The following is a 12,351-nucleotide window of genomic DNA, read 5'->3' as shown; positions in this document are numbered from 1 at the left end:
CAGTGATAGATAGATAGATAGATAGATAGATAGATAGATAGATAGATAGATAGATAGATACAGAGATAGATAGATGTAACACATATGATATAGCACCAACATGCTCCATGGCGCTGCACGATCTAGTCCCGTCGCTGTGCTGTGTACAGATGATGCGTCTCAGTGCCCGGTAACATACGATGCTGCACTATGGACCAGTAGGTACACATGTGGGGATGGACAGGGCAGGATGCGGGCACTACTCACACACAGCGGCAGGGAGCAGTCTTCACGACCCGCTCTCTTTGGGCTTCCCGTGGACTTGCGCTCATCCTCCAGAGGCCCCGCACACGCCGGCTGCTTTCCTCCTCTGCAGCGGCTCCTGTGCTCCCAGCAGCCGCAGAGCCCCTTCCTCCTCCCCGGCTGGCTGTGTGAACGAGCTTCCGGGGCCTCCTGCCCTCCCATTGGCCGCCTGCCATAGACAGTGGAGGGAGTGAGGGCATCTTCAGGTGTTCAGGGGACCCGGCAGCTACAGAGGGCAGCAGCGGTGTACTGTGCCATACAGGCTATTGCTGTGCCCCTGGCATATGGAGGGCAGCAGCGGTGTACTGTGCCATACGGGCTATTGCTGTGCCCCTGGCACATGGAGTCATAGGGGCATGATGGAGGGCAGCAGCGGTGTACTGTGCCATACGGGCTATTGCTGTGCCCAGGGACATGGAGTCATAGGGGCATGATGGAGGGCAGCAGCGGTGTACTGTGCCATACAGGCTATTGCTGTGCCCCTGGCATATGGAGGGCAGCAGCGGTGTACTGTGCCATACGGGCTATTGCTGTGCCCCTGGCACATGGAGTCATAGGGGCATGATGGAGGGCAGCAGCGGTGTACTGTGCCATACGGGCTATTGCTGTGCCCAGGGACATGGAGTCATAGGGGCATGATGGAGGGCAGCAGCGGTGTACTGTGCCATAAGGGGTAATGCTGTGCCCCTGGCACATGGAGTCACAGGCACATGATGGAGGGCAGCAGTGGTGTACTGTGCCATACGGGCTAATGCTGTGCCCCTGGCATATGGAGTCATAGGGGCATGATGGAGGGCAGCAGCGGTGTACTGTGCCATAAGGGGTAATGCTGTGCCCCTGGCACATGGAGTCATAGGGGCATGATGGAGGGCAGCAGCGGTGTACTGTGCCATACGGGCTATTGCTGTGCCCCTGGCACATGGAGTCATAGGGGCATGATGGAGGGCAGCAGCGGTGTACTGGGCCATACGGGCTAATGCTGTGCCCTGGCACATGGAGTCATAGGGGCATGATGGAGGGCAGCAGCGGTGTACTGTGCCATATGGGCTATTGCTGTGCCCCTGGCATATGGAGTCATAGAGGGCATGATGGAGGGCAGCAGCGGTGTACTGTGCCATACGGGCTATTGCTGTGCCCCTGGCACATGGAGTCATAGGGGCATGATGGAGGGCAGCAGCGGTGTACTGTGCCATAAGGGGTAATGCTGTGCCCCTGGCACATGGAGTCATAGGGGCATGATGGAGGGCAGCAGCGGTGTACTGTGCCATACGGGCTATTGCTGTGCCCCTGGCACATGGAGTCATAGGGGCATGATGGAGGGCAGCAGTGGTGTACTGTGCCATACGGGCTATTGCTGTGCCCCTGGCACATGGAGTCACAGGCACATGATGGAGGGCAGCAGCAGTGTACTTTGCCATACGGGCTAATGCTGTGCCCCTGGCATATGGAGTCATAGGGGCATGATGGAGGGCAGCAGCGGTGTACTGTGCCATACGGGCTATTGCTGTTCCCCTGGCACATGGAGTCATAGGGGCATGATGGAGGGCAGCAGCGGTGTACTTTGCCATACGGGCTAATGCTGTGCCCCTGGCACATGGAGTCATAGGGGCATGATGGAGGGCAGCAGCGGTGTACTGTGCCATACGGGCTATTGCTGTTCCCCTGGCACATGGAGTCATAGGGGCATGATGGAGGGCAGCAGCGGTGTACTGTGCCATACGGGCTAATGCTGTGCCCCTGGCACATGGAGTCATAGGGGCATGATGGAGGGCAGCAGCGGTGTACTGTGCCATACGGGCTAATGCTGTGCCCCTGGCACATGGAGTCACAGGCACATGATGGAGGGCAGCAGCGGTGTACTGTGCCATACGGGCTATTGCTGTTCCCCTGGCACATGGAGTCATAGGGGCATGATGGAGGGCAGCAGCGGTGTACTGTGCCATACGGGCTAATGCTGTGCCCCTGGCACATGGAGTCATAGGGGCATGATGGAGGGCAGCAGCGGTGTACTGTGCCATACGGGCTAATGCTGTGCCCCTGGCACATGGAGTCATAGGGGCATGATGGAGGGCAGCAGCATCTTATAACTATTATTGGTAGTAGTATGTATTGTTACCTGCTTTAGTAATATTATTCATAGAATGTTAGAGTTGGAAGGGACCTCCTGGGTCATCTGGTCCAACCCCTGCTCAAAGCAGGATTCACGAAATCATCCCAGACAGATGTCTGTCCGGCCTCTGTGTGAAGTGTTCCATGGAAGGAGAACTCACCACCTCTCATGGCAGCCTGTTCCACTCATTGATCACCCTCACTGTCAAAAAGTTTTTTCTAATATCTAATCTGTCTCTTCCCATTCAGTTTCATCCCATTGCTTCAAGTCTTCCCTTGTGCAAATGAGAATAAAGATGATCCTTCTATGATTATTATTATTCTCTCACCAGCTTTGTGTTCAGTGCTGCCTAATATTTTGGCAGCTGCCACTAGTAAATGGTAATATCTTGTACCCTGGATTATAGCAGTGCATACTATGTGTAGGAGGCGATATAAAGGTCTCCTTGTCCCTTGTGCACAGTTTGGCGCTCTGTGCGGGCCTGGGTGGCATCGTACTGCCAGGTTATTCTCCCTACAGACCCTTTCATATGTATGTATTACAATCTGCTCTGGGTGGACAGGAGATCTGCCCGAGCATTAGCCTCATTGCCAATTGATGGGGCTAATACTCTATGGTGCAGCCTATTTCAGGCAAAAACGCACTTATTTCCACCTGGAAAATTTCCTTTGCATATTATTGGGGTTACAAAAATCCTATTACATGTACAGCATGTGGAATGATGAGGATTTATGTGCAGAATCCGTGCTTCCATCAGTGTCACTTCTGGTAACGTGTGAACAGAACACTGCTTCTCGGAGAATAGCACCAGAATATCACATTGTGGAAAATATTGTTTTGTGTTATTTATGATTCATCTTTTTTTTTAGCTTCACCTACAGTATTTCTTTGGGGAGAATATAGCCATTTAGCATTCTGTATATTGAAGCGTCTGGAGCATGTGAAAATCCTGCTATGTTGCAAGAGAACACGTCGCCATGTCAAAAGTGGTTAGGTTTTGCTCTTCTTTTATTCCCGCAGATCCTCTAAGAATTCCATTTTTGTTACTTGTAAATCCACCAAACGGTTCCAGAGATATGGGCTTTTTTAATTTTGTGCTAATTTTTATGATCTTTCCAGGGGGCGACGCTCATAGGATTCTCTGGGGGGTCTGTAGGCTTCTCTGCATTATTACAGGCAACACTAAATAAAATGACCCGTATCTCTGGATTTAGTGGATTTATTTAAAAAAAAACTGGAATACACGGGAATAGCAGGAATATGACAAGGGCAAACACTGGCCTCTTTTGACCTAGCAACAGGTATCCTTTAACCCCTTAACCCCCAAGGGTGGTTTGCGCGTTAATGACCGGGCAAATTTTTACAATTCTGACCACTGTCTCTTTATGAGGTTATAACTCTGGAACGCTTCAACGGATCCTGATGATTCTGACATTGTCTTCTCATAACATATTCTATTTCATGATAGTGGTAAAATTTCTTTGATATTACCTGCGTTTATTCGTGAAAAAGGCAGAAATTTGGTGAAAATTTTGCAATTTTCCAACTTTGAATTTTTATGCCCTTAAATCACAGAGATATGTCACGCAAAATACTTAATAAGTAACATTTCCCACATGTCTACTTTACATCAGCACAATTTTGGAACCAACATTTTTATTTATTAGGGAGTTATAAAGGTTAAAAGTTGACCAGCAATTTCTCATTTTTACAACACCATTTTTTTAGGGACCACATCACATTTGAAGTCACTTTGAGGGGTCTATATGATAGAAAATACCCAAGTGTAACACCGTTCTAAAAACTGCACCCCTCAAGGTGCTCAAAACCATATTCAAGAAGTTTATTAGCCCTTCAGGGGTTTCACAGGAATTTTTGGAATGTTTAAAAAAAAATGAACATTTAACTTTTTTTCACAAAAAATTTATTTCAGCTCCAATTTTTTTTATTTTACCAAGAGTAACAGGAGAAATTGGACCCCAAAAGTTGTTGTACAATTTGTCCTGAGTACGGTGATACCCGATATGTGGGGGTAAACCACTGTTTGGGCACATGGCAGAGCTCGGAAGGGAAGGAGCGCCTTTTGACTTTTTAATGCAAAATTGACTGGAATTGAGATGGGATACCATGTCGGGTTTATAGAACCCCTGATGTGCCTAACCATTGAAACTCCCCACAATTGACACTAATATGGAAAGTAGACCCCCTAAGGAACTTACCTAGATGTGTGGTGAGCATTTTAACCCACTGAGTGCTTCACAGAAGTTTATAATGCAGAGCAGTAAAAATAAAAAATCATATTTTTTCACAAAAATGATATTTCGCCCCCAATTTTTTATTTTCCCAAGGGTAACAGAAGAAATTGGACCCCAAAAATTGTTATGCAATTTGTCCTGAGTACGCTGATACCCCATATGTAAGGGTAAACCACTGTTTGGGCGCATGGCAGAGCTCGGAAGGAAAGGAGCGCCATTTGACTTTTCAATGCAAAATTAACTGGAATTGAGATAGGACACCATGTCGCATTTGGAGAGCCCCTGATGTGCCTAAACATTGAAACCCCCCACAAGTGACACCATTTTGGAAAGAAGACCCCCTATGGTACTTACCTAGATGTGTTGTGAGAACTTTGAACCTCTAAGTGTTTTACTACAGTTTATAACGCAGAGCCGTGAAAGTAAAAATTCATTTTTTTTTCCAGAAAAATTATTTTTAGCCCCCAGTTTTGTATTTTCCCAAGGGTAACAGGAGAAATTGAACCCCAAAAGTTGTCCAATTTGTCCTGAGTACGCTGGTACCCCATATGTGGGGGGGAACCACCGTTTGGGCGCATGGCAGAGCTTGGAAGGGAAGGAGCACCGTTTGGAATGCAGACTTAGATGGATTGGTCTGCAGGCATCACGTTGCATTTGCAGAGCCCCTGATGTACCTAAACAGTAGAAACCCCCCACAAGTGACCCCATATTGGAAACTAGATCTCCCAAGGAACTTATCTAGATGTATTGTGAGAACTTTGAACCCCCAAGTGTTTCACTACAGTTTATAACGACGTAGAGCCATGAAAATAAAAATTCTTTTTTTTCCACAAAAATTATTTTTTAGCCCCCAGTTTTGTATTTTCCCTAGGGTAACAGGAGAAATTGGACCCCAAAAGTTGTTGTCCAAATTGTCCTGAGTACGCTGATACCCCATATGTTGGGGTAAACCCCTGTTTGGGCGCATGGGAGAGCTCGGAAGAGAAGGAGCACTGTTTTACTTTTTCAACGCAGAATTGGCTGGAATTGAGATCGGACACCATGTCGTGTTTGGAGAGCCCGAACTGGAAAAAGAGAAAGAATGGACTACAAAGCGGCTCGCACAACCATATATATTATGAAAATACAAAAAATGTTTATTCAAAACACCACAACACAACAAATAAAAACATTAAAAACACAGTATCTAGTATAAATCACCCACATATAATTATATAAATCAAATAGGAGAAAAGACCCCAAATGACTGTATCACAAATATCATGTCACGGACTCAATTAAACACCAGGTATAGTATCTCAGAATGTCATGGCGGCTAAATCAAAAAACCCCCATAAATGTAATCATACATAATAGAGAAGACACCCCTAAATTAGAGTCTGGATGAACAAATGAACAATAATAAGGTATAAACCTATACAGACCTAAAGGGTGACATAATGCCAAATAGTCAATCTATATGGCTAAATAGCAAAGGAGCTGAGCCGTCACCCAAACCTCAACCAACCAAGAGGTCCTACATGAGAGTCCAAGTCAGATGTCCGGCATGTGGATACAGAGAAATCGGGTGATAAGCAGACACCCCACGCGTATCGCCGCCGCAGCGGCTTCGTCAGGGGAAGTGGGTGTAGTGGTGGTAAGAACCTATATATATACAGACCAATCATCGTCCGGAGTGTATACAGCTGGGTCGCCGCCATGCAGGAGGCGGAAGTGAGGAGGCGCGCGCTGACCGTATAGAGGGAAGAATAGACGCCGGAAGTATAAGGGGTCTCCATGGAGATGAGCGGCGTCTGCGCAAAGCCGACTCAATATTGAGTGCATCACTCATGTCCAGTTGTACTGTGGATATGATGGTAGATATGGTTGCATGTGAGATATGTTCGGCTTGTTCATTCATACACATGTATATATTTTATATGGCTGTGGATCTGTATCCAGACTGTACCGGGATATATATATTTATTTCCGGGGTTTACTCTATTGCCTTATTTGTTGCATAGACTACTTGATTTTATTTCATATCCATAGTTTGCCATTTCTATATATATGTGTATGTTTTACTTGATATGTATTTTCCATCTAACCTTACCTTATCCCTCAGGTGCCCCACTGATTTTACAGCCATATTGTCTCCTGGGCTTTTGCTCCAGCCATTGCATTTCTCACTTAGCCGTTATGGCCCCTTTCTCGTTTGTCCTCTTTTTCCTTTCCCTTTCCTCCCCTCCTTCCCCGTTCTCGCTCCGGTCGGCCCATCTCCCTGGGTCCGGTTATGTTTCCTGGGACGCTTGCGCAATGCGACTCAATATTGAGTCGGCTTTGCGCAGACGCCGCTCATCTCCATGGAGACCCCTTATACTTCCGGCGTCTATTCTGCCCTCTATACGGTCAGCGCGCGCCTCCTCACTTCCGCCTCCTGCATGGCGGCGACCCAGCTGTATACACTCCGGACGATGATTGGTCTGTATATATATAGGTTCTTAACACCACTACACCCACTTCCCCTGACGAAGCCGCTGCGGCGGCGATACGCGTGGGGTGTCTGCTTATCACCCGATTTCTCTGTATCCACATGCCGGACATCTGACTTGGACTCTCATGTAGGACCTCTTGGTTGGTTGAGGTTTGGGTGACGGCTCAGCTCCTTTGCTATTTAGCCATATAGATTGACTATTTGGCATTATGTCACCCTTTAGGTCTGTATAGGTTTATACCTTATTATTGTTCATTTGTTCATCCAGACTCTAATTTAGGGGTGTCTTCTCTATTATGTATGATTACATTTATGGGGGTTTTTTGATTTAGCCGCCATGACATTCTGAGATACTATACCTGGTGTTTAATTGAGTCCGTGACATGATATTTGTGATACAGTCATTTGGGGTCTTTTCTCCTATTTGATTTATATAATTATATGTGGGTGATTTATACTAGATACTGTGTTTTTAATGTTTTTATTTGTTGTGTTGTGGTGTTTTGAATAAACATTTTTTGTATTTTCATAATATATATGGTTGTGCGAGCCGCTTTGTAGTCCATTCTTTCTCTTTTTCCAGTTCAGGTTATATATCATTGGACTTGGCTCTGCACGCCTTAAACTAATTCTCATATATGGCTTGAGTGCACCCTGTTTCTCATAATATTATTGTGTTTGGAGAGCCCCTGATGTGCCTAAACAGTGGAAACCCCCCTATTCTAACTGAAACCCAAACACACCCCTAATCCCAACCCTAACCACACCCCTAACCCGAACATGCCCCTAATTCCAACCACTCCCCTAACCCCAACACACCCCTAAACCCAATGCACCCCTAACCCTAATCCCAACCCTAACCACACCCCTAACTCCAACACACCCCTAACCCTAATCCCAACCATAACCCTAACCACACCCCTAACCCTAATCCCAACCGTAAATGTAATCCAAATTCTAACTTTAGCCCCAACCCTAACCCTAACTTTAGCCCCAACCCTAACTTTAGCCCCAACCCTAACTTTAGCCCCAACCCTAACATTAGCCCCAACCCTAACTTTAAAGGGAACCTGTCACCCTCAAAATCGATGGTGAGATAAGCTCACCGTCATCAGGGACTTATCTACAGCATTCTGTAATGCTGTAGATAAGCCCCCGATGTTACCTGAAAGAGGAGAAAAATAGGTTAGATTATACTCACCCAGTGGCGGTCCCGCTGCGGTCCAGTCAAATGGGTGTCTCAGGTCCGCTCCAGCGCCTCCCATCTTCATTCCATGACGTCCTCTTCTGGTCTTCACGCCGCAGCTCCGGCGCAGGCATACTTTGTCTGCCCTGTTAAGGGCAGAGCAAAGTACTGCAGTGCGCAGGCGCCGGGCCTCTCTGACCTTTCCGGCGCCTGCGCACTGCAGTACTTTGCTCTGCCCTCAACAGAGCAGACAAAATACGCCTGCGCCGGAGCCGCGGCGTGAAGGCCAGAAGAGGACGTCATTGAATGAAAATGGGAGGCGCTGTACCGGACCTGAGATGCCCATCGGAGCTGGACCGCCCCTGGGTGAGTATAATCTAACGTCTTTTTCTCCTCTTTCAGGTAACATTGGCGGCATATCTACAGCATTACAGAATGCTGTAGATAAGACCTTGATGACGGTGAGCTTACCTCACCATCGATTTTGGGGTGACAGGTTCTTTTTTAGCGGATTTTTATGATTGGCAGCTGTCACACACTAAAAAATGCTTTTTATTGTAAAAAATGTTTGCGTCTCCACATTTTGAGAGCTATAATTTTTCCATATTTTGGTCCACAGAGTCATGTGAGGTCTTGTTTTTTGCGGGACGAGTTGACGTTTTTATTGGTACCATTTTCGGGAACGTGACATTTTTTGATCGCTTTTTATTTAGATTTTTGTGAGGCAGAATGACCAAAAACCAGCTATTCATAAATTTCTTTTGGGGGGGCGTTTATACCGTTCCACGTTTGCTAAAATTGATAAAGCAGTTACATTCTTCGTGTCAGTTTGATTACAGCGATACCTCATTCATATAATTTTTTTAATAATTTACTTTGGCGCTTTTATACGATAAAAACTATTTTATATAAAAAATTATTTTTTTTTTTTCATCGCTTTATTCTGAGGACTATAACTTTTTTATTTTTTTGCTGATGATGCTGTATGGCGGCTCGTTTTTTGCGGGGCAAGATGATGTTTTGAGCGGTACCATGGTTATTTATATCTGTCTTTTTGATCTCGTGTTATTCCACTTTTTGTTCGGCGGTTGTTTTTTGCCTCTTTTTTTTTACGGTGTTCACTAAAGGGGTTAACTAGTTGCATAGTTTAATAGGTCGGGTTGTTATGGACGCAGCGATACTAAATATGTGTACTTTTATTGTTTTTTTAATTTAGATAAACAAATGTATTTATTGGAACAATATTTTTTTTCTTTATTTAGGAATTTTTGTTTGTTTTTTTTCACATGTAAATATTTTTTTATTACTTTATAACATTGCCCAAGGGGGGGACATCACTATATATTATCAAAGCAATGCACTGTGTCAGATTAGCGCTTGCAAGCCACCTCCCTGCAGGACCCGGAAGGAGCCCCGCGGCCATTTTGGATCCGGGGCCTGCAGGGAGGAGGAGGTAGGAGACCCTCTGAACAACGCGATCACATCTCATTGTTCCGAGGGTCTCAGGGAAGCACGCAGGGAGCCCCCTCCCTGCGCGATGCTTCCCTATGCCGCCGGAATGCTGCAATCATGTTTAATCGCAGTGTTCCAGGGGGGTTAATGTGCCTTGACCGCTCCTGGCACATAGTGCCTGATGTCAGCTGTAATAATCAGCTGACACCCGGCGGCGATCAGCCGCGCTCCCTCCGTGATTGCGGCCGATCGACTATGACGTACTATACCGTCACTGGGAATTAAGTCCCAGGTCACCTTGACGTGATAGTACGTCATATGGTATTAAGGGGTTAAATAGATTTATGAATGGCTCCAAGGATATTCCAGTTATATTGTATTTAGCAGGATTTTGGATGATAAATGACACCTAGAGATAATCCATCATTGTCATTAACTGAATAGCGCACATTTCATGTATATAATGTTTGTTACCGGTCAGTCCCCTCGAGCTGATCTGAGTTAGGGGGTTCTGTTTGTATAGATTGTGGGCCCCATCGGGGACAACGATGATAATGTGTGCAAACTAAAGCGCTGCAGAAAATGTCAGCGCTATATAAAAATAAAGATTATTATTATTATAAATGTCTCTGCTATATGGATAGATACAATGGGGAAATAGTATTTAGTCAGCCACCAATTGTGCAAATTCTCCCACTTTAAAAGATGAGAGAGGCCTGTAATTGACATCATACAGTAGATAGCCCACAACTATCAGAGTCAAAATGAGAAAACAAATCCCGAAAATCACATTGTCTGATTTGGCAAGATTTATTTTGCAAATTATGGTCCAAAATAAGCATTTGGTCACCTAAAAACATGCAGGATTTCTGGCTCTCACAGACCTGTGACTTCTTCTTTAAGAGGCTCCTCTGTCCTCCACTCATTACCTGTAGTAATGGCACCTGTTTGAACGTGTTATCAGTAGGGTTGAGCGAAATGGGTCGATCATTTTCAAAAGTCGCCGACTTTTGGCTAAGTCGGCGTCTCATGAAACCCGATCCGACCCCTGTGCTTGTCGGCCATGCGGTACGCGACTTTCGCGCCAAAGTCGCGTTTCAATGACGCGAAAAGCGCCATTTCTCAGCCAATGAAGGTGAACGCAGAGTGTGGGCAGCGTGATGACATAGATCCTGGTCCCCACCATCTTAGAGAAGGGCATTGCAGTGATTGGCTTGCTGTCTGCGGCGTCACAGGGGCTATAAAGGGGCGTTCCCGCCGACCGCCATCTTACTGCTGCTGATCTGAGCTTAGGGACAGGTTGCTGCCGCTTCGTCAGAAGCAGGGAGAGCGTTAGGCAGGGTCCACTAACCACCAAACCGCTTGTGCTGTAGCGATTTCCACTGTCCAACACCACCTTCGGTGTGCAGGAACAGTGGAAGCTATTTTTTTTTTTTTTTCCTCAGCGCTGTAGCTCATTGGGCTGCCCTAGAAGGCTCCGTGATAGCTGTATTGCTGTGTGTACGCCACTGTGGAAACCAACTGCTTTTTTCAAAGCACATATCCTCTTGTTCCTTTCTGCACAGCTATCTTTTTTGTTTGTTTGTCTCACTGAGTGGGCCATAGAAAGCCTATTTATTTTTTCCGTGATTTGTGTTCTAAATTCTACCTCAACACAAAAACACTACATCAATCAGTGGTAGAAAAATATTGGCCTCAGTCAGGGCTTGTGTGCCACTGCTGTGTGTGCTATCTCTTATTCAGTGGGCCATAGAAAGCCTATTTATTTATTTATTTTTTTTCTTATTATTTGGTTTCTAAAGTCTCCCTGAAAAAAAAAAAAAAAAAAAAACAGTGGGAGAGTAATATTGCCCTTTCAGCTTGTGTGCCAGTCTTGACTCCTGGGTGTGCCACCTCTCTCTCATTCAGTGGGCCATAGAAAGCCTATTTATTTTTTTGGTTTTTTTAATATTATTTGGTTTCTAAAGTCTCCCTGAAAATAAAAAAAAAAAAAACTTAAAAAAACAGTGGGAGAGTAATATTGCCCTTTCAGCTTGTGTGCCAGTCTTGACTCCTGGGTGTGCCACCTCTCTCATTCAGTGGGCCATAGAAAGTCTATTTTTTTTTTTTTTAAATATTATTGGGATTCTAAAGTCTCCCTTAAAAAACAAAAAATACATAAAAAAACAGTGGGAGAGTAATATTGCCCTTTCAGCTTGTGTGCCAGTCTTGACTCCTGGGTGTGCCACCTCTCTCTCTCTAATTGTGGGCCATAGAAAGCATTTTTTTTTTTTTTCCTTGATTTGTGTTCTAAAATCTACCTCAACACAAAAACACTACATCAATCAGTGGGAGAAAAATATTGGCCTCAGTCAGGGCTTGTGTGCCACTGCTGTGTGTGCTATCTCTCATTCAGTGGGCTATAGAAAGCCTATTTATTTATTTATTTTTTTTCTTATTATTTGGTTTCTAAAGTCTCCCTGAAAAAAAAAAAAAAAAAAAAACAGTGGGAGAGTAATATTGCCCTTTCAGCTTGTGTGCCAGTCTTGACTCCTGGGTGTGCCACCTCTCTCTCATTCAGTGGGCCATAGAAAGCCTATTTATTTTTTTGGTT

General features: G+C 45.4%; 1 protein-coding gene across 2 annotated transcripts in view; it reads right to left on the bottom strand.

The window, feature by feature from the left end:
- ZMAT3 (zinc finger matrin-type 3) overlaps nt 1-453 on the bottom strand; it is an 84,233-nt gene extending 83,780 nt beyond the window's left edge. Inside the window, exon 1 of one of the 2 annotated variants that reach the window (XM_077290497.1) lies at nt 247-453. The gene's annotated coding sequence lies outside the window, so the exon portion shown is untranslated. The remainder of the gene's footprint in view (nt 1-246) is intronic. The other variant, XM_077290496.1, reaches the window with a different exon arrangement.
- Nucleotides 454-12,351: the final 11,898 nt, after the last annotated feature.

Source organism: Ranitomeya variabilis, chromosome 2, assembly GCF_051348905.1.
Source record: "Ranitomeya variabilis isolate aRanVar5 chromosome 2, aRanVar5.hap1, whole genome shotgun sequence".
In the NCBI taxonomy this organism is placed as follows: Eukaryota; Metazoa; Chordata; class Amphibia; order Anura; family Dendrobatidae; genus Ranitomeya; species Ranitomeya variabilis.
This window is presented reverse-complemented; position numbering and strand designations above follow the sequence as displayed.